The sequence below is a fragment of the Pelodiscus sinensis genome, chromosome 4 (genome assembly GCF_049634645.1).
Source record: "Pelodiscus sinensis isolate JC-2024 chromosome 4, ASM4963464v1, whole genome shotgun sequence".
Lineage (NCBI taxonomy): Eukaryota > Metazoa > Chordata > Testudines > Trionychidae > Pelodiscus > Pelodiscus sinensis.
Window position 1 is genome coordinate 77,131,942 of NC_134714.1, and position 22,394 is coordinate 77,154,335.

General features: G+C 42.0%; 1 long non-coding RNA gene across 1 annotated transcript; it reads left to right on the forward strand.

Annotated features, from left to right (window-relative positions):
* The first annotated feature begins 1,520 nt into the window (after nucleotides 1-1,520).
* LOC112546018 (uncharacterized) lies at nucleotides 1,521-18,984 on the forward strand. Its single transcript, XR_003089626.2, has 4 exons — nucleotides 1,521-1,660; nucleotides 7,806-7,941; nucleotides 18,630-18,702; nucleotides 18,809-18,984. It is a non-coding gene; the product is annotated as an uncharacterized LOC112546018 (long non-coding RNA).
* The last annotated feature ends 3,410 nt before the right edge of the window (nucleotides 18,985-22,394 follow it).

The window sequence follows — 22,394 nt, forward strand, 5'->3', positions numbered from 1 at the left end:
TGCTTCTGGGTAGCCTTAAATGCGATTCAGCATCCAATGAGTGTGGATGCTGCATTTTGAAATAGCTCAGTGCTATTTTGATGGGCATTTGCTGTGTAGACATGCTGTGTAGACCTGCTAACCTGCATCCTACTTCAGAAGACATTCAAATCTGCACTTGAAAGGGAATCCTCTGAACTGGCATTCATGCTAAAATTCGACACTCTCCACAGGGGACTTAACAAAGACTCCAGCTATCTTACCCATTACAAAGATAGCTTCCCCAATTATCACCTCTAATACTATTAACTCACAGACATCTACCCTTCCCCACCTCTAATATCATTAACTCACTGGCATTCACCTTCCTTCCCCCGCCCCCCCCCCCCCCCCCCGCAACCGCCTTCTGTTCTGAAATGTGATTTGTCCTTTTCATATGTGTTCATTTTTTTTTAAATTGTATCCTTTGGTATATATGGCTGTGACTATTTTCTTCTACTATTTGATCTGAGGAAGTGGGTCTGGCCCACGAAAGCTCATCATCTAATAAACCATCTTGTTAGTCTTTAAAGTGCTACATAGTCCTGTATTTTGTTTCAGCTACACCAGACTAACACGGCTACATTTCTATCACTATTCTACACTTCTTCAGATGACTGTTTGTCAATAAATTCTGGGTTGGCACATGCCTCTTAAATGTCTTTATTGCTACTAATGGCTCTTTCACAGGTTCAATGTTATGCTAATAGTCCTGTCAAACTGGAAGGATTTTTACTTTTAAAGTAAAATATCCACTTTTGAGGAAACTTAAAAAACAACCAATAGTCTTGCAGCACCTTAGAGACTAACAAAACATGTAGATGGTATCATGAGCTTTCGTGGGCACCACCCACTTCTTCAGATGAATGGAGTTATTAAAGGTCCAGTTTTTAAATAAATAGAGGATGAGGGGCAAGGAGGAAAAAGAAGGAAAAAAAGGTTTGTGTGGGGGGGAGGGTAGAAATAGTCAATTAGAGTGTCCATGCTACATGAAGCTGATAGAGAAGGTATTAATAGTTCTTAAGTACCCATTGTTTGTTTTGTATGTCATTAGGATGTCCACTCAATCTGTTTATTCATACCTCTGTTATAGGAATCAAACTTGTAAATGAAGTTGAGTTCTAAGGCTTCCCTGTGAAAGAGTCACCAGTATGCAAGCAGCAACCGCCTGCTGTGAGAGCCTTTAAGAATGGTCAGAATAGGAATTGGAAAAGGGGACAGGTTAAGCACTAAGACCCAGGGAAGGCTGTGCCTCCTTTTGCTTCTTATACCTACTTTCCGTGGATAAAACACTAAGAACGAATCTCAAATTATGCTTAGTTCCAAAAAAGTTTGAATACTTGTGCTTTAGTTGGTTTGTACTGAGAGTTTCACATAAATATTTGGAATTTGAGAGAGGCTATTATGACCACATTTATGATCCAAGAGAAAACAGTAATCCTTCGGAATTTCAGCAAAGTTCCCCTTCTTCCTCAAGATTCCTAGTTCCTCTTTGTTCTATCTTTCACGCTATAGATGATGGAGTCCTCTGCACAAAAAGGGTTATTATCAAACTGCTTTAATAAGTATCCTCCTCATGTATTATTTAAAAGTGATAATTAATTAATTAATTAAAGTGAGCACCAATTGAGAGAACACAGAGGTAAGACTGAAATATTTTGTATTGCATTGTTGTTGTTTTTCTCCCTAGGAAACAGTTCATGACAGTAAATGGGAGCACACCACTTACTGAAGTTTTAATTACTTTCAGATCAGCTTATTTAGTTTACAAGTTATTATCAATAAGTTAATAGAACATTAATTAAGAAATGTACTCATTAAGTTTAGGTTCATATTCATAGAAAGTGGTTCTCACTGAGTTTTCCCACCTAACGAGGACCAACTTCAACATTTACTGTTTAGCATAATTACAAAGTTGAACAACAACCATCCACTACAGTAGCAATCTTTTTTATGATTACCAGAATATCCTGCAGTATTCAGTTGTTTACCCTACATGGATAGATGATGGGTGCAGATTTAGGAAAATAAAAGGAGAGTCTCAAAACTCTCCTCAGATCAATTATTATCACATGCAAAAATACCTTGGTTGCCAACTGTAGTCTATAGACCGCTTCCTGGCAATCCCTTCACCTCTTGCATCTGCAACCCCACATATCTATGGCCCCACCCTGGAGCCTGCACTCTAGTCAAAAGATATGATTATGATGAGTCCTGAGCATCAACAATTTTCTTCAACTGGGTCGTGAGAAAAAAAAGTTTGAAAACCACTTACTTAAAGGATAGCTAAAGTACATTTAAGGTTTTCCCAATGTAATTTTTCCATATCGGCAGTGGTGTTATTTGAGCACAATGAGATGATCTTCACAACTGTGAACGGGATTTCTTTGTTTAAGATGTGGTGCACACTATGAAAAAGTTTGAGAGCCTGTCGAATAGTAGAAATCAGTACTGTAATGGTTGTCAGCAGGGAGAGATTATTAAGCCTTATTATTTATTTAAGTGACAACAATGTGCTTTACCCTGTACGAGATTCAAGGGAGCCCCAGGTGTATAGAGCTTACTGTCTAAAAGACAGATGCAGAAAAAGACAGGACACAGTGGGAAATCCACGAGTAGTAGTAACTTAGCATTTTAAAAAAAGAACATTAACTCATTTCTTGTGGGCATTGCAAAAGAAGTTAGTCTTTAAGAAGTACTTGAAAGATGAGCTGGGGAACTGGAATGGGGATTAACTATATAAAAGCTTAGGAGCATCAACACATCTGCTTTATAAGTTACAAGCCACAGTGGAAATGCTGTGTGTCACAGCACTCCTAATTCTACTGAATCTGCTTATGATTTCTAGTGAAGGGAGAACATTTAGAAGGCATATTGGAAATATTTTCTGAACATTTTACATGCCCATCTCCTCCCACCCCAAACACATCTTTCTCCAATTTCACAATCCTGTAGGTCCATGCTTGGTCTCACATTTAACTTCCCTGACCCTGATCTTCCTGAACTCTAAATCTCCTTGGCTACTGAGAGTTTAGATGACACCTTTCACCTCATTGGAATGCAGTTGCTATGGTTTAATTCTAAGTGGAGTAATATGCTAGTTTAAACAGAGAGGCTGATCAATAGTTTAATCAGTCATTTTGTTTCTAATTCTTTCTGCACTACCTGTTCCAGCTGTTAATACCTCTTTACTTTGGCCTGCTGCAGCTCCAAAGTCAAACTCAGGTCAAACAGAGACAGATAGGCATAGGAGGAAAAAAAGAGAGACAATTTGCCTGTCTGCTGAGTTTTTTTGCAGTTGCTAGAAAAAAGCGAGCAGAATATGTAAACCCACATATCTATCCTGACTGTTGGCCTCTGCCGCAGGAGCAGTTTGCTTTTACACAAAGAGCATGAAGTTGTTTTCAAAAGGAGATTTTCAGAAGAAGAAGCTAGAATAGGGACTATGTTAGGGATGATTACAATATGCAAAAAAACGATTCCCTGAAGGCCTCCACATTGGAAAACTGGACCGTGTCACTCATTCCTTTTTATTGTTCTGCATCTACAAAGACTAATTTTGGAGATGGTTGAGTATTTGTTTCTGAAGCAGCCCTTATAATTGCAGAAATATTCCTAAATATTCACTGGGTTATTTACATAAACAATATAAACATAAAGGATATTTATATTCATTTTTCAGCACTGCTTCTCATGACAGATTGACTAAGAATTAGGAGAGTATAAAACTAGATTGAATCCCCCTTTATGTCCTGATTGTGCTGAACTCTACTCAGGCATAGCAGAGTGTGTAGGCTACTCTTTTCAAGGTGATCAAAATGGACTTGGAAAATAAATAGAAAATGGTGGAGAGCTTCGGAGAGCTTACAAAACCACTGGAAATGAAATTGAACTCAGTGTTTTGAATTGCCTCTCCAGCATTCCAAATTCTTCATTCACATGTATTTTGTAAATCAAACTGTTACTCAAGGGAGAGATGGCTTTTGGCAAAGAAGAGTCAGTAATGAACTGTGCAAGGTTATTCACTTAGGCTGCGTCTACACTGCATACTTATTTTGAAATAACTCATGTTATTTCAAAACAGTGTGCATCTACACAGCAAGCCTGTTATTTTGGAATTATTTTGAAATAACAGACTTCTTACTCAGACTTCTCTAACCCTCATTTCATGAGGAGTAAGAGAAGTCAAAGGAAGAGTGTACTTCCTTCGACTTCCTACATTGTGAACACTGCCAAAAGTCGAGTTAAAGTACTTTGACTTCAGCACACAATTAACATACCTGAAATTGCATATCTTAACTCAGCTTTATTCTGCAGTGTAGATGTATCCTTAGAGATTTTATACACAAATATTTCATTGTGAAAGGAACTGGGAATTTTTGATTTGGCCTTTGGGGATAGAGCAAGCAAATTACCAGTTTTGCTTATTCTAAAAAAAAAAATCACCATTTTGTTGAAATGGCCCAAAATTTGATATTGCTATTGGCAAACAGTAGCAATCACATACTATCTATCACTAGTCAGGTGGATTTTCTTCCACACTGTTTTCCTAGATATCTTTCTGATTCCAGTTTTAGTTAATAAATCAGACATAGCAACCAAAACCAGTAGTGAATGAATTACAAATGTGGATTTAACAGTTGCTTTAATGCTCAAATCGGGCCCACCAACAGGGGGGAAAGGAGGCAATTGTCCCGAGGCCCAGCGATTTAAGTGGTCCGGGGCTCCTGGCTGCCAGCAGTGGTGGCGGCCAGAGTTTTGGGTCCTTTAAATCACTACTGGAGCACTGCACATTCTGAACAGTGCTATGGGCAGAGAGGGGAGGAGAGAGGAGGGGACACACCATGTTCTGGGCGGTGCTGAGGGCTGCCTGAGGGTCTGGCATAGGTGTGCTCCAGGTGGCACTCATAGCTGGTTGCCCCCAGCCCTACCTCTTCCTCCCAAGACTCTGCCCTTTCTGGGAGCGTGAAGCTACCCTCCCCCGTACCTTGCTTAGTGGGCAATGGAGGATGTCGGTGTCCCTGGCTAGAACTTAATATATGCCTGACAGAAATCCAGTAAAGGAGTCAACATTGTATTCCTCTAGCATAATTTGAAAAGCCTGAGAAATCTCTCCCAAACACTCCTTCTTAAACACAGGACAATTTGTAATTAACTGAACCTTATAAAGTAAGTGCTACTTCAATGCATACTTTCCTGCTCAGAGATGTCTCCTAATTCTAGTTTGGCTGTAAGATCTCATTCAACCGTCAAATGAAAATCTGTGGCACTATGTCTGAATGCTGATGGTACCCAAGGATTCATAAAATATAGTACAGGTGAAAAAAATGCAGAAATAACCCAGTCTTTCATTTGGCATTTCCTCTCGGTTTAGGATTTCACAGCTCTCAGAAGACTAGAATATTACATTTCACTGGCAGAGAACCAGTGGGATTAGGCACACTGGTGCCAACATCACACAATGGCAGGGAAATGATTGAGAGTGTGGAAGAAAACAAGTCCTCACTCTGAGTTTGTAAGCAACAAGTCAGAGGTAGTTTATTTGAGCAATTGCATGGGAAGTCTGCAGTCGGACAGGGGATTCCCCTTCCTTAGGCACATCTTCAAAGTACAAGCAGTAAAAGACAAGTATATATACCTTCCCGTTATATACATCAATAGCTCATAGTTATCTCTTGTTTATACAAACTCCTTCCAGATGCTTCCTTATCTCAAGGTTCCTGCTTAAGTCAGCATTCCATCCTTATCTTCTAAGAGAGACGGAGGCAGCATCTCCTACAACTCTGTGTGGTTAGGGTTAGCGTTAGCTTGTCTTTTGCTCCACTTCTAACAAACCTGAGATGGCTATGCACAAATCCCTTTTTTCCCTTTTCCTGCTTCTACAGAGAAATATACATGGATAATCTTGGTAAATCGCTTGCAGCACACAGAGCCTCACCCTTACATGGTTAGAAACCATCTTCTTGTTTCCAGCCTGTTCATGGACAGTTTATATCCATTTATTTTTGTGTCAAGATTGACCTTTAGCTTAAATATTTCTTCACCCACCCTGGTACTTTCTCCCAGTGTGTTTATAAAGAGCAATCATATTCTCTCTCAGCCTTCTTTCTGGTAGACTAAACAAGTCAAGCTCTTCCAATCTCCTCTCATAAAATAGGCTTTTCATTCCCTATCATCCTAGTAGCTCTTTGCACCTGTTCCAGTTTGAATTCATCTGAGTTGAGCATGGGTGATTAGAATTGCACATAGTATTCCAAACGAGGTCTTAGCAGTGCCTTGTACAATGTCATGAATACTTCTCTATCATTAGCAGAAATGCCTTGCCTAAAACATTTTAGAATTGCATTTGCCTTTTTCACAGCGGCACTCTTTTAGTGGCTCATGTTCACCTGTGATCAACACACACATACACACACAGAGGACCCTCTCCTGCTCTGTTGCTTCCAATTGATAAGCCCCCAGCTTATTTCTTACTACTAGACCTTAACTGCATGATCTTGCTCATTGTACTGTTGAATGTAATCCCATTTCTATCTCTGGGAGGAGATTGTCATGAAAGATTTTCTGGTGTCTTAAATGCTGCTTTGGAATTTAGTTTAGTTTCCAAGCTGCCTAAGCAGAACTTTCACAAGTCTTATTAGAGAAATGCATTTTCCTTTTTTTTCTTATAGAAACACGGTAGATTCACACTAGATCAGACCATGTAGTTCAACAGCTTTCAACAATGGCCAGTACCAGATTCCTCAAAATAGACATAACCTATTCATAGGAAATGTTCATCAACACTCTATCATTACAGGTTGGAATATGCCCTAAAACATACTTTTCCTTTGTATTTAGATAATTTATGAAAAAAAAAATCTGTTTTTCCAAGAGAAAAAAGACAGGAATATTAAAACTGAAAAACAGACCTGAACCAAACTCAGCAAGATTCAAACTTCCTCAACTCTGAGAAAACGTGGACCTGAATACATACTTCATAGCTTCTACTCATCTCTCTTAGAAACATTTGTTTTGTTTCTACCATATGAATAATTTTTTTTCAGTGCATTAAACCCACTTCATTTCCTATGATGCTCATCTCTATTGAACATGAACATCCTGAAAAGACTGACATATTAAGCCTCACAACAGCACTACTGGATAGGAAACTATTAGCTTCAGGTTCACAAAGAGATGAAATAATCTGAACAAGGTTCACACAGGCGATATGTGAGGCAGAGCCAAAGGTAGACTCCAGGTCTCCTGACTTCCTGGTCTTATGTCTAAACTAGAAGACCATCTCCTCATTTTACTTGGGTATAATAATAGATATGTAGCCATGTTAGTCTTGTCTAGCTGAAGCAAAAATCAGGACTATGTAGCACTTTAAAGACTAACAAGATGGTTTATTAGGTTTATTGTGGGTCTGGCCCACAAAAACTCATCACCTAATAAACCATCTTGTTAGTCTTTAAAGTGCTACATAGTCCTGTTTTTTTGTTTTTACTAGAATATGTTTGTGTTAGAGATTAAAGATTATCTTTGGTAAATTTTAGCTCCTAGGGTGGAAAATCATATTCAGGCATAAAGAGGGAACAATGCAAAAAGTGTGTCTATATTGCTGAAGATAATGATCAAGGAGATTGATAGCGAATGCGAATCATAGTGGTTGCTTTGACTGACTGTTGTGATATTGGTAGTGTAACAAAATGTCCTGATTTTATAGGCACAGTCCTGGTATTCAGGGTCTTATGTAGGTGCCTATTACTTCTTCCTGGTTCTTATTTTGTGCATTTGCTATCTAGTCACTCTAGATACTGGCTGTGGCAAAAAGCTCCTATTTGCACATGGATATTGTTCACCAAAGACAGCCCAGTTGCTTGATTTTGGACCTCTCCAGGTGGAGCTACAGAAATATACACCAGTTGAGCTTCTGGCCACGTATGTACCTCAGGTGAAATCCTGTCCTAGCCCCTTTCACTTTTAACAGCTCAAGATTTCATCCTCCTTTTAAAGTTTGATCACAAATATATGTGGGTATGTCTACACTACCCCACTAGTTTGAACTAGTGGGGTAATGTAGGCATACCGCACTTGCAAATGAAGCCCGGGATTTGAATTTCCCGGGCTTCATTTGCATAAGCGGGGAGCCGCCATTTTTAAAACCCCGCTGGTTCGAACCCCGTGCAGGTGTACCGGTGTTCGGAATAGGAATCCTAGTCCGAACTACCTAGTTCGAGCCCCGTGTAGCCGCACTGCACAGGGTTCGAACCAGCGCGGTTTTAAAAATGGCGGCTCCCCGCTTATGCAAATGAAGCCTGGGAAATTCAAATCCCGGGCTTCATTTGCAAGTGTGGTATGCCTACATTACCCTCCTAGTTCGAAGTAGGAGGGTAGTGTAGACATACCCTGTCAGACATAGGAAATATAGGAAAAAAATCTTTTTGTGGGCAACAAGATCAATATAATTACTCAGAAAAAAGGAAGGGAGGGAGCCATATCTGCAATAGATAAATGATTGACATCTGGAGTAGAGCAGGTTCCAAATTATGATTTTTTTTTATAAAACTTGTTTTCTTTCAGAAAATCCCAGTTTATTAAAACTGAAACTTTTTATGGAAACAAATCCATTTTGATGAAATTTTCCTTAGGAGGTGTTCTTGGGTACAGTATGGAGAGAGAAAGAGCAAGGCACACAAATGTATCTTCGGGTATGAATACACTAGCCACCCTAGTTCGGACTAGGGTGGTTAATATAGTCATTCAAACTTGCAAATGAAGCCCGGGATTTAAGTGCAGTCTTAAAAGGCTTCTGAAGCAGGATGCAGGTAATTAAGTTGTTGAGACAATGTCCTTTCTGGTTGAAATGGCAAGAAACTGTTTTTTCTTTGTGATCCTGTCTAATATCTGTTTTGTGGGCATTGATCCTTTGGCGAAGTGTCTGAGACGTTTGTCCAATGTACATAGCAGACGGACACTTTTGGCACATGATAGCATAAATTATATTTCTGGATGCGCAGGAATATGTGTTCCTATCACTTACTCCTTACTAGGCTATTCTAATCAGGTTATTTTCTCTTATCCAAAAGTTCAAAAGGTCAAATTTTAATTCTGATATGAAATAAAATCAAATGTTGACAGCTCAAAATGTTCATGATCAAAATTCTTGTTTTCTGGATAGCTCTATTCTGGAGTAGGAATTCCTTTGGATTCTGAGAACAAAGCAGGTTCCAAGGAATACACAGATTAGTGCTTTTAAACAATTTTGACTGTCAAGGCACTTGTATGCTTATGCTAGATAATGCATTTCTTGCTTTGAGGTAGCTGGTGAATTAACTGTGATGAGAGTAATAAAGGGGAAGTTTAATGAATTGTCTATTCTAAAAGGATCTGAGAAATAAATAAATAGATGAGACCCACTTCTACTGTAGTTTATTTAGCCTACCCTAATCCCATACTGTTTCCTGTTTCACTTCTTGTTTATGCTTCTCATTATATTCTTTGCTAACTTATTAAACTCTTGTGAACAATATTAATGTTAAACATGAAGGATTGGCTCTAGGGCTTTCATAAGAGATGAATATATGTTCTGTGAAGCTGCATTCAATATTTGTTTTTGAATACTACAGCTAATTATCCTTGTGGAACTATGTGCTACTGCTCATTAGATAAGACTAGACAATCTCAGCCTCGGGAGTGTTTTAACATTACCTCTTACTTTTGCATATAGTTTGGATATAGTTGATTCTTTATTTACAAAACAGAAATATTATTAGTATTAATAATAATAATAATAATAATTAATAATTAATAATTTGCACCCAAAGAAGCCAAAACACTTCACATATATTAATTCTGCTTCAGAATATGTCTGTGAGGTATGGAAATTATTATACTGTCAATTTTACTGAAAGCATACATTTTCATAAGCATTTTCTAACCTGGGCTTTCTCAATATTTGGGTGTACAATATGAGGCACCTTAGGACTAACCTGCAGAATTGCTGAGCCTCTTCTAACTGCCAGTGATGTGAACTGGAGCTATTGCTATTTGCAATTATGACAATCAGCCCAGCAGAGATACACAAAGAGGAATTGATGTAGTCAGATCACCAGACTAAGAAGATTGTTTTATCAGTCACAGTTTGGATGGATTAGAGGGAATTAGAAGCAATCAAGCATTATGTGCATCAGGGAGGTCAGACAGAAAAGTGGTTGAAGTTATCTAGATTGGAGATAATCAGAGATGAGCAAGACTGTTAGAATGATGTTTTGGATCTTCAAAATGTTATGAAAGAAAACTCAAGAGAATTTGGCCATCATCTGGATGTAAACTGCCAATGTGAGGGAAGACGTGAACAAGAGCTACATGATACTCCTGTTTTTCCTCTAATTTGGATCTTCAGTAGTTAATACATAAGATTTTGTCAACACTACAGTGTTATTTCGAATAGCTTATTTCGAAATAACGTATCTAAACACAAAATGCATTTCGAAATAGCTTTTTGCTATTTTGAAATAGCGCGTCCACACTGAGTGGACTCTGAATCGCATTTAAGGCTGTCTGGACCCAGTTCTGGCAGGGCACCAGGTCAGGACTTACTATGTGGGGCTGCTGCCTGAGGCTATCTGAGGTTTGTGCTTAAAGGGACCCCCCCGGACAGCCAGTTCTCAGGTTTCTCTGCTTGCTTGTCTACCTTGATGAGGGACAGCAAAGCATTTTGTCTGTGTGTGCTCTAGTTGCCCTCACTCGGGACATCACAGCACTCTGCAACATGGAGCCAGAACTGCCCCTGGGCACTCTGGTGATTCTCTTGGATGCGTTGCTGCGAGCCTGGCTGCACTTTCTGCAGGCTGCCATCTGGGAGGTCCAGCCAGGGGCTGTCAATATCCAGGAGGCCCCGCGGGAGAGCTTCCACCCTGAGGAGCACTAATAGACTCCTTGGTCTGCCCCACTGGGGGCCTGTGCCTCATTCCTCCCTTCCACTTACCCCTTCCTAGCCCCCCTTCCTGATGTCAAATAAAATACACGTATTTTCATGAACACAAACTCTCTTTAATTAACAAAACGGGGGGGGGGGAGGGAATGAAACTCTGGTGAAACTGGAAAAAGGAGGCAGGAGAGGGGAGAAGAGAGGGTGGGAGAGGGGAGGGGGAAACCTGGGAAGAGGGATCTGGAAGGGGGAAGCAAGGGGAAGAAGGGGAGGGGAAGCTCAGAGCTCAGGGTTGGGGGTCTCATCGGACCAACTTGATTGTCATGCAAACCTGCTCATGGGTTTGTATGTGGCCCTTGATGGCCAGGCTGGCAGCTATCCTGCCATAGAAGGTTGTGTTACTCCATCTAGTGCAGAGATCATGGACGTTGGGGGCATCCCCCCCCCCCAAAACTGAATAAGGTCCATGATCTCCACCCTGGACCAGGAAGGTGCCTGCCTTCTCCGGGCCCTGGATCAGCTCCTGGGTCAGCTCCTGGGAGCTGGCAGACTGCTCCTGGGGAGCGGTGGAGGACTGGCTGCCAGTGGCTTGCTGGCTCATGTTTTGGGGCCACTGGGTCAGGGGCAGTGACAGCTGGCTCTGGGCTGGCAGGCTTGGAGCTGGCATAGGTACTGTGGACAGAGTCTACTCCTTTAAGAGCTCTGGGGGGGGGGGGAATGAGGGGGGAATGAGAGAGAAGGCTGGAGGCCGCCTATTTCGAAATAAGTGTCTACCCAGCACTTATTTCGAAATAGTTATTTCAAATTTGATGTTATTCCTCATAGAATGAGGTTTATCAAATTTGAAATAAGCTCTCCACTATTTCGAAATAGCGGTTTGGCCGTGTAGATGCTAGGAAAGTTATTTCGAAATAAGGTCTGTTATTTTGAAATAACTTTGCTGTGTAGATGTACCCTAAGACATTATATGCTAAATGACACATTTGTTTATGTGGGCCACACAGTCAAAAATGCTAAACTGCAAAAGAAAGTATTTTGCATAACACACATAAAACTAAGTCTGAGCTCTTTGAATAAATGCTTTGCATATCCCCTAGGTCAGCAACTGCATTTTTTCAATCTATAGAAAAGTAAGACAAGGAATTCTGGAATTTTCAGTAAGAAGTGAGAAATTATTTGGATTATAACACAAGACAACACATTCAAAGACAGAAAGAAAACATCCACCTTTGTCAGTTAAAATCTCAGTAGAGACATTTGGATATAAAGTACAATTAATTATAAGTATAGTATATTCACTATAATGGCTTCATTATTTCAGCTGACTGCATTTAATAGAGCAAAATGCATAGGACAAGTTCTTCAGCATCCAATAAAATCTTTGCAGATTGATAAATCACAAAAACATATGAGTACAATAATTGTAAATAAAAAAAAAGTGACCTGGCTAATATCTTCAGTATCAAATATTAACTAATAAAGGAAAGGGCTACATTTTCTTCCAGTGTAAATTAGTGCTGCAACATTAACATCCACCCTAGGTATTTAAGAAAACAAAATCAGTCCGTCTTTAGGACTCACTTTTCATGGTTAGAGAAGATAAAATTAAGCATGATGTTGTGATGAGTTTGTTGGCAGCTAACACTGTATCTGCATTGGTGTTAGGATATGCTGTGAGCTTTCCGTACATGATAAGAGAGCATCAAACAGGCAACAAAAGTGCATTGGGAAATATCCCAGGAAATGTCCTGCAGGAACTGAGGTTTATTGCACTAGTCTAGCATCATATTCTGGACTGCATGTTTCATGCATGTTTCTAACCTATTTTTCCTTTCTCACTGATTATTCTGATGAGGAAAATACTTAAGAGTAGAACTAGGCTGATGTACTGTTCAGATTGGATTTGAAGTTCAGATGTGAAATCAAATCAGACTGAATATGGGATCAAAATCAGTTGTGCTGAAAACCCATGAACTGTGCTCATTAGATTTCAGTCCACAATGCTGTTTAGGTTATTTTTGTCATTTTTAACAATGACATTATTATTTCAACTGCCATTCTCATAAAATCCTGGCTACTTCAAACAAGAATCAGAAGTTGAACATCACCTGGATTTGGATCCATCTGGAACCAAACCACTCAGAGGTAGGGGTTGGATTTGGGATGTGGAACCAAGCAGTTTTCTGTTGCTCTAGTTACAGCTAAGCATGATTTTGTCCTTTACAAAAGTATGTAGCAGGCGATACAGTAGATCAAAAGACAAAAATACAAATCTAGAATGTATTTCACAATATACCTCAGTGAATGTATCCTAATACCACACTTGTCAGGTAACTAAACTTGTTTAATCTTATTTCATTTGAAATTAGTGTGATGACTCATGTAAGAAACAGCTCACCAGTGAGAATAATGGGTTTATAATTATGTCCTTACAATGCAAGGACATATCAGTTGAGCATTTTTTCTACCAGTCAAAATACAATGCCAACTTTTTGAGGAGGATATAAGTTTGAATGGTAACAGAATCTAGTTTCAGATGAACTCCATGGTTTATTGTAGTTACCATTATTGTGGTTTGTAGGGGTGTAGGATTCCTGTGTTTTCTCTGAACATTTAGTTGGTTCATTGTTGATGTAGCCCAGTTATTCTGAGTTATGATGGTCTTTATCCAACCTGACAGCTATAGTACTTTTGAGACTGTACTATTGTTTTCATCATCTGGCCTTTCAGCTGGATGGTGTGTTTCACTTTGAAGGATAATATTTTATTTGATGTTTTCTTTGGCCTATTCTTTCTCTAGGTTCTTATGGACCAATCACTGAACATCTCCCACTGACAGCAATAATCTCTCTCTCTCTTTCTGTTTCTACCTCCTGATGAAAAGAAGCAGGCTTGAACTTTTTTAGATAAAGCATATGTGACAGAGAGGACTCACCCCCATGGCACTTTCCCTTGGACATCCTGGGGATTAGCTCCTTCCTCATATAGGGCCCTCCTCCTCTGGTGGTATCTCACCATCATCACTTTGCTTTTGACCCTCATCTCTTCCTGAATTATGGAATCCTTTTTCTGAGCACTGCCCTCTAGTTGTACTGTGCTTTATTGTCTTGCCCCCCCTTCTGAGGAAGTAGACATCCACTCTCCATTCATTCACCTCAGTGGCCCACTGCAGTCAATCATTTAACTCCTTGCTTCAGAGATAAACTGCAATCTCACTTGGCCACTTTCTACCTTGGCAAGTGTGGAGAGAAATGGGAAGCAATCCTAACCACCACTCTGAGCAGGGCCGGCCCACAACATTTTGGCACCTGAGGTAGGGAGCTCAAATGATGTCCCCATGGCCTCTCGCTTGGCCCAAAACTTTGAAAGGTCTCTTGTGCCCTGTGACAGGGCTAACCTGCCCCGCACTGAGCAGGAGGAAGGGGAGCCCGTTTATTGGGTAGAGCACGCCCCTCCCCCGCAGCCGTACTGGGCATGCTCGAAGTGCAGCCTCACTATAAAAGACTGCCGGGCTGCTCAGTTGGGGCAGACTGCCTGGGAGGAAGGAGCTCTGGCCCAAGCTGCAGGCCCGCCGCCAGACCTGCCACCAGATTCAGAGCCGGAGGGAACGCCGCTGTTGCTACTACCAGCCCCGGGGCGAGCACGCCCCCAACGCCGACGCCGGGGGGCCGCCCGCCCCGCTGCAGAAGACACCCCCGACGCTGCTGCCCCAGAGACAGGACCAGCTGACGTGGCTGCCGCCACCAACCCAGCATCGCCAGGTGGGACCTCCGAGGGCCACAAGGCTGGGGTAGGAAGCAACCCAGGGCAAGGGGCAGGGAAAACCCTGGTGGGCTCAGCATGTTTCGGGGAGGACCCCCTGCTGAGCCAGTGGTGGGAATCACCCACCACCATTAGGGCCCTGGGTTGGGGTCCGGTGGAGAGGGAGGGCCCAGACCCCCCTACCCCAACCCCTCAGGGCATAGACTAGGCCTCTGGGCCTGCGGCGAGTGCTGGACTAGGCCTCCGGGCTGGTGGCTAATGCTTTAATCATGGGAAGAAGGGAAAGGGGCAGGGAGGACCCCGCCACATGCCCTCCTTCCTCCAGCACAGCACTCCACCATCTCTGTGCATCTAGAGCAGAGAGAATACATATGCACTAGCAGCAGACACAATTTTCTACACTCTGGGTCCTAGTGGCATTCCCCTACAGTCTGGCACCTGAGGCGGCCGCCTCAGTTCGCCTGAGCCCCGACTCTGAGCCCCAACCAGGGGCCCATAGAAGCCTCCCTCTGATCTCCCCTGACTTTCCTCTCTATCATGCTTCCCTGGTCCACTTCCTCGTAGTAGCCCCTAGCACCTTTCTTGTCCTTGCCTCAAGGCCCTAGTCTAGCAGTCTTCTAACTACTCAGCACTACACTTTCCATGATGCTACTAGGACCCAGCTCCTTTTCGCTTGGCTCCCTTGAGAGAATTTAAGTCCTCCGTTCTTCAGCTCCTTTTATACAGTGGCTCTGATTGGCTATTCTTCAATCCACTTTTCTGTAATCCTTGCAGGGAGGCAGTATGGGCCAAGTGCCCCATCACAGCATGGAAGCGTGAGTAATATTGTGGGAGCTGGCTACTGTTTTTACAGTGGGCATACTTAAGAAATTAATTTCTGTGGTGAGATGTTTCCTATTTCAGCAATAGTTCATGTACTTCAATGAGGAATACCACTAAAACAATAGTATCTTTGCAACTGAAATAAATATTTTAAATGTGCCCACAGGGTATGTCTACACTACAGCGCTAATTCGAACTAACTTAGTTCGAATTAGTTAATTCGAACTAAGCTAATTCTAACTAACGCATCTAGAACTAAAAACTAGTTAGAATTAGCGTTTTGCTAATTCGAACTAGTGCGTCCACATTAAGTGGACCCTGAAGCGGGGTTAAGGATGGCCGGAAGCAGTGCCGGCAGGGCATCAGAGGAGGACTTAGAGCATGGAGATGCTGTCTCAGGCTAGCAAAGGGCTGTGCTTAAAGGGTCTCGAGCCCCACCCCAGACAGACAGTTCTCAGGGGTGCCCCGCTTGCAAAGCAGTCCTGTCTTGGAGTGCCCTGAGTGCCCACACTGGGCACATCACAGCACTCAGCCATCAGCCCGGCTGCACTTGCTGCAGGCTGCCATCTGGGGAGAGGGGGCAATTGGGAGGCTGCAGGAGAGCTTCCACCCCCAGAAGCCCGCAGAGCCAGCCCAGTCCTCCCCATCGGGGGCTCGTGCCCCATTCCTCCCTCACCTCCTTCCACTTACCCTTCCCTAGCCCCTCTTCTTGATGTAGAAAATAAAGATAACGTGTCTTCCAAAATAGAATCTGTCTTTATTGAACAAAACTGGGGGAGACTGGGAAAAGGAGGTGGGAGAGGGGAAGAGAGGCTGGGAGAGGGGAGGGCAACTACAATGATCAGGGGTTGGGAACAGGTCCCATATGAAGAGAGGCTAAAGAGACTGGGACTTTTCAGCTTAGAAAAGAGGAGACGGAGGGGGGACAGGATAGAGGTCTCTAAAAGCAGGAGTTGGGTAGAGAGGGTGCATACAGAAAAGTTCTTCATTAGTTCCCATAAAGAAGGACTAGAGGACACCAAAGGAAAGGAATGGGTAGCAGGCTTCAAACTAGTAACAGAAAGTTATTCTTCCCAAAGCATAGAGTCAACCTGTGGAACTCCTTGCTGCAGGAGGTTGTGAAGGCTAGAACTGGAACAGAATTTAAAGGGAAGTGAGATCAAGTCATGGAGGTTGGGTCCATGGAGTGGTATTAACCAGGGGGTAGGAGTGGTGTCCCTGCCCAAGGTTTGTGGAAGGCTGGAGATGGATGGCACGAGACAAATGGCTTGGTCACTGTCTTCAGTCCATCCCCTCCAGGATTCCTAGGGTTGGGTGCTGTCGGCAGACAGGCTACTGGACTAGATGGACCTTTGGTCTGACCCAGGATGGCCATTGTAAGCTCAGGGCTCAGGGTCGGGGGTCTCAGTGGACCCCCTTGATTTTCTTGCACACCTGCTCCTGGGTGGCCAGGCTGGCAGCTATCCTGCCCAAGCTGGCCACTTTCCTGTGCCTAGTGCGGAGATTGTGGACAAGGTCCCGGGAGCCGCCCACCTGGTCCCGGGAAAAGGGGGAGGGCTAGGGGGCATCGGGTGGGTGGCTCGATCCGTGCCAGGTGCAGGGACTGCTGGCTGGGTGCTGGCAGGCTTGCACCTGTCACGGGCACCGTAGCCAGCCCGTGCCCCTTTAAGGCCCAGAGTGGCCACCAGGGAAACCTGGGGAGGGCTAGCCTCCCACTAGTTCGAATTAAGGGGCTACACACCCCTTAATTCGAACTAGCTAGTTCGAACTAGGCTTAATCCTCGTGGAATGAGGATTACCTAGTTCGAACTAAGCGCTCCGTTAGTTCGAATTAAATTTGAACTAACGGAGCGCTAGTGTAGCGCCTATGAAAGTTAGTTCGAACTAACGGCCGTTAGTTCGAACTAACTTTGTAGTGTAGACATACCCACAGAGATTAATGCTGGGAGAATTTCATCCATTTGAGATGCTCTGATGATGCAGTCTGGAGAGGTTGTAGAAATTCTATCCTTCTCCAATAACATTTTGCACTTCTATAGCACCTTTCATCTGAATATTTCAAAGCACCTCACAAAACCTCACTCCTTTTAGATAGGTAAGAATTATATACATGTTAAAGACAGGGAAACTGAAGCAGAGAGAAATTAAGTGGACCAAGGCCTCTAAGGAAGAAAATAACAGAATCAAAGATATAACTTAATAATCCCAACTCCTTTAGTGTTTAAAATAGAGTTTTGACACAAAAGAAGTTTGAAGCCCAGGCAGTGACAGAGGGCTAAAAGATGATAGATTGATTCTTTGGGTGTCTCAAAACATTCTGTGTACACTACCCTCCTAGTTCGAACTAGGAGAGTAATGTAGGCATACCGCACTTGCAAATGAAGCTTGGGATTGAATTTCCCGGGCTTCATTTGCATAAGCGGGCCGCCGCCATTTCTAGTTCGAACTACCTCGTTCGTGCCCCGTGTAGCCGCGTTGCACGGGGTTCGAACGAGCGGGGTTTTAAAAATGGCGGCGCCCCGCTTAGGCAAATGAAGCCCAGAAAATTCAAATCCCGGGCTTCATTTGCAAGTGCGGTATGCCTACACTACCCCGCTAGTTCGAACTAGCGGGGTAGTGTAGACATACCCCCACTTACTTTGAATGCTATAAATTATTTGTTGTCCAACTAAATGGTAAGTCCTATTTATAATAACTGGATTAATTTGACAACTTGCTGCATTGTCTAATTGCTAAAGATTTTCTTAAAATTATAAATCTTATAAAAATCTCTAATCCTATTTTGAAGTTACCAGATCTCCAGCTACATGTTAATCACTCTGTTTTCTTTCATTCTTTGCATTCATTTGTTGAATGTATTTGGTTTCCGAATCTGCCTTTTATTAGAAAATTGATGCAAGAATTCACTTTATCTTTGCATGGCTAATGTCTCTTGGTGGAACACAATGGGTTTTTTGAATTGTGAATCATTAACCGATAACAACACGTCTCTGAATGTTGTAAGCAAATCAGCTTTTCTTTGCTGTGTTTGAATCGAAGAATAGCAAGAGATAATCATACAAAGTCAGTCCTGGTAAGTGACATCTCTTGTAAAATTATGTCTTTACCCCAGACATCCATTAACTGATGCCAACACACCTCAACTGAAGAAATTTGGTACTTTTATAAAGCAGCAGGATTTACAGGTAATAACTCTATTGATAACAGTAACAATTAATAAAGAGTATAGTAATTAAAACTACATTCTATGGAGAATTGAAATGTGCAAGCAAACCTCTCTTCTTTTCTCAGCCTCTTTCTGCAATCAAACAGGCCTGTATATGCACTGATGAGCTCAACATGTCTTTACCATTCCAGCACCAGGATGGATAATTCTCACTTCACATGAGTTTTGTCGCGAGAATCACAGGTCCGATGATAAATACCCAAGGGGAGACGGACAGAACCAGGTGGACAGTTTTATCAAATAAAAAATATTGATTTATGACAATGGTGAATTTATAGTATTTATTCTAAGATTTTTAATAGACCGTGTTAATAATGGATTTACTGTATTTATTATATTTATTCTATGGTTTCTAGTAAAACGTGTCAGAGATATAGGGATGGGAATGGCAAGGGGAATAGTCTCTAATCTTAAAATATCCAGCTACAGTAATAAAATAACAGTGATAACTACAAACTCTTATGTACTACCCACAAACAACTACAACACTAAGCTTATACAACAAGAAAAAATCAAATCATACATACCAACTTACACAGCACACGGAACATTTCACAGATATCGGTTCGGTTGCGAAGGCCTTGGTTACGCCCGAGAGTCGGGGGAGGTGGCTGGTCGGTTGATCAGGCCGGCAGCGCTTTGAAGTATACGAGAAGGCACACGCATGGTGGTACGTGTGTTGCGAAGACCTCCTAGAGCAAACTGTGCCATGGGTATTTATCCCCAAATCTGCACATCGCTTTCCCGCGCTTGCATATTACCATATATGGCCCAATGGTCACCAAGTGGGGGGTCTGTGTCCCAGGAGTTGGGCCGAAACTGTGCAGGTTTCATGCCACCAGGTAAGCCCCGCAGTTCTCACGCCAAGGTGACGGGTGGGAGAGTCTGAGGCTATTTTCCCCTTTTCACACCTTTCCTTTTTCTAAAGGCAATGGTATGCAGGAAGGGTGCGGCCGGTTTCTCTCAAGGAGTACTGCAGAACAAGAGCATCCTGGCCAAACTTTTTTACTGGGGGGGGGGGGGGGGGGGCAGTTTCTTTTCTCTGACAAGTTTGAGGACATGGTGCATCCTGCTAGAAGTCAGCTAATGCTTTTGAATTTGGCCATTTGGCTATGTTGCCCTTAATGGAGGGCTACCCCTACTGATGCTAGCCATTAGGCTGTACTACCCTAGACTGAGGGTTGTTTTTACAGACTCAACGAGATTGCTGATAACCTGGTAGCTGACTAAGCAGCATCTACACCCCTGGATCCCTGCACCCCAAAGGACGGGGTGTGCATACACTGTGGTAATTTTGTCTAAAGCATAATCATATCCCTATCCATGGAATCTTGACTCCGGCCTTATTCCTATTCCTCTGACTTTTATCTCATTGAAAACACAATAGCCCTTATTGGCTACTCATCAAGCAGCTCTAGTTAAATGGACTATTGCTTGCTCACTGTCCAAAATCCACACAATTTGTCCTTTTAGAAAGTGTTTCTGAACTATTTTTATGTCTCTGAAAAGTGCTGTGAAACACATTCTGATAAGGGCACTTAACTGACAAACTCCCATGTAGAGAGGTAAATTGAGTGAAGTAATAGCTTTTATTGGACCATCTTCTGTTGGTAAGAACTTCCTCATCAACAGAAGCTGATACAATGAAAATAATACTTCACTCAGATTGTATCTGTGATATCCTGGGACTAACCCCAATACAATACTGCATCCAAACTCCCATGTAGCCTGGAATTGGCACTATTTACTCATGGATCTCTTCTACACCACTTCCTGCAGCTCCCATTGTCAACAAACGGCGATCCACAGCCAACAGGAGTTGCGATTGTCTGTACCTGCAGAGGTGCAGGTAAACAAATTGTCTCATGGCCAGCTAGCAGCTTGTCGTTGCAAGCCGTGCCCCAGAATTTGCAAACTCCTGGAACAGAGTACAGGTTCCCTGGTTCACATTGCAGAGTTAACCTCTTATGTGAAGTTTTCAATATATACAACTTAAAAGATCTCTCATAAGTTCAGGAACCAAGTTCAATTGTAATAACTGCCAATTCACTGGTTTTTTACATCACTTCAGAGCTTGAAGGAAATAACACTTGATTACTATTCAGATGGTGTCCTCCAATCAAAGCTGATACTAGCAACTGACATCCATTTTTAAACTTGATTACCAGCATCCAAGACTCTTGGCTTGCGTGATATGAGCCTCCGAAACAGATGCTAAAGCCCCTTCCTTCTGTGTATGCAATATTTTGATGATGATATCCCATTGTATTACTCTGGAAACACATTCCATACCTCAAGATCTCTCACATATTCTCCTAGCAGTCACAGAAAAATAAAAAAAATGCAGTATTACAGCTCCTGCCAGCTGTTTCCATCTGCCTCAAGAAATAATCTTGCAGGCAAAATAAAAAAACAAAAACAAAACTGAAAGACAACAGCCTCAGCCAGCAGAAGGTGACCTATTTAAGTGCCATTTAATCCTCAAATAACTTCAAAAGATTGTCATGTATCAGACATTCTTTACTCACTCAGAGAATCTCTGCTCTCCATGATTCTGAACAAAGACAGAAGGCTAATAGACACAAAGCCCAAACTGAGACTCACACAAACCAGGCTCGTAGATTTGTAGAGTTTAAGGACACAAGGAACAAATGTGATTTCTAGTCTGATCGTGTGTATATCACAAGCTAGAAAATTTTACCCAGTGACTTCTGCATTATGACTACACACTTTTGGTTGAACTTGCCATGTTTTTTTGAAAGACTTCCTTTTCTTTCATCTTCCTCTTTTAGCAATAAAAATGTGAGGTGAGAAATACAAAATATGCATTTGACACATGGGTGGGAGCAGTGAAAGCAACATTATATTCCTTAAGAGGTGACACTTGTACTGTAGGTTTCATGATTGGGTTAATGTTAAAAGGATATGGATTCTGGTTTTACAGAAGCTTTAAACTGCTGTAACTCCACTGGCTTGAAGTAAATGGAGTTACTCTCGATTTACACTAACTTGAATGAATTTACTCATAAATTCCCATGAGACCTGTGATCAAATCACTTAGGTGCTTTTATGAAATATGACCATGATACTATTTGATTTCATATAAGACTTACCTCACAATCTAGTTATCAGTGAGTTACAAGATCTCATTACCTGTAGAATAGTATGCATTAGCTTAGACTCCCCCAAAACTTGGATCATCCTAATTTTAAATGAAATTTAGAAAACAAAAGACTCTTCATTAGGAAAATGTTGCATATGCAATATTTTACATGATAATCAAGAAATATTAAATGACAGATATGCCACTACTTTACTGCTGCATACAGGTATAAGCAAGTGCTAAATAACATTAGATTCATATCTTAATAGGGAGACTAAATTCTTCCAGCTGTGCCCGGATAAATCCATACTAAGTTAAATTAATGTTAATGGGTAAAGGTTTCCAAGGGCTACAAGGTCTAGGAGTGGATTGAGTGCTGGCTTAGGGGTCAGGTGAGTGACTTGCGTTCTGTTACTGGCTCAGTCACTGACCTGTTGTGTGACCCTGGTCAAATTACTTCACCTCTCTGTGCCTTGGTTTCCCCTCTCACCCTTTGTCTGTCTTGTTTATTTAGACTGTAAATTCTTTGTGGCAGTATATGGTTTTAC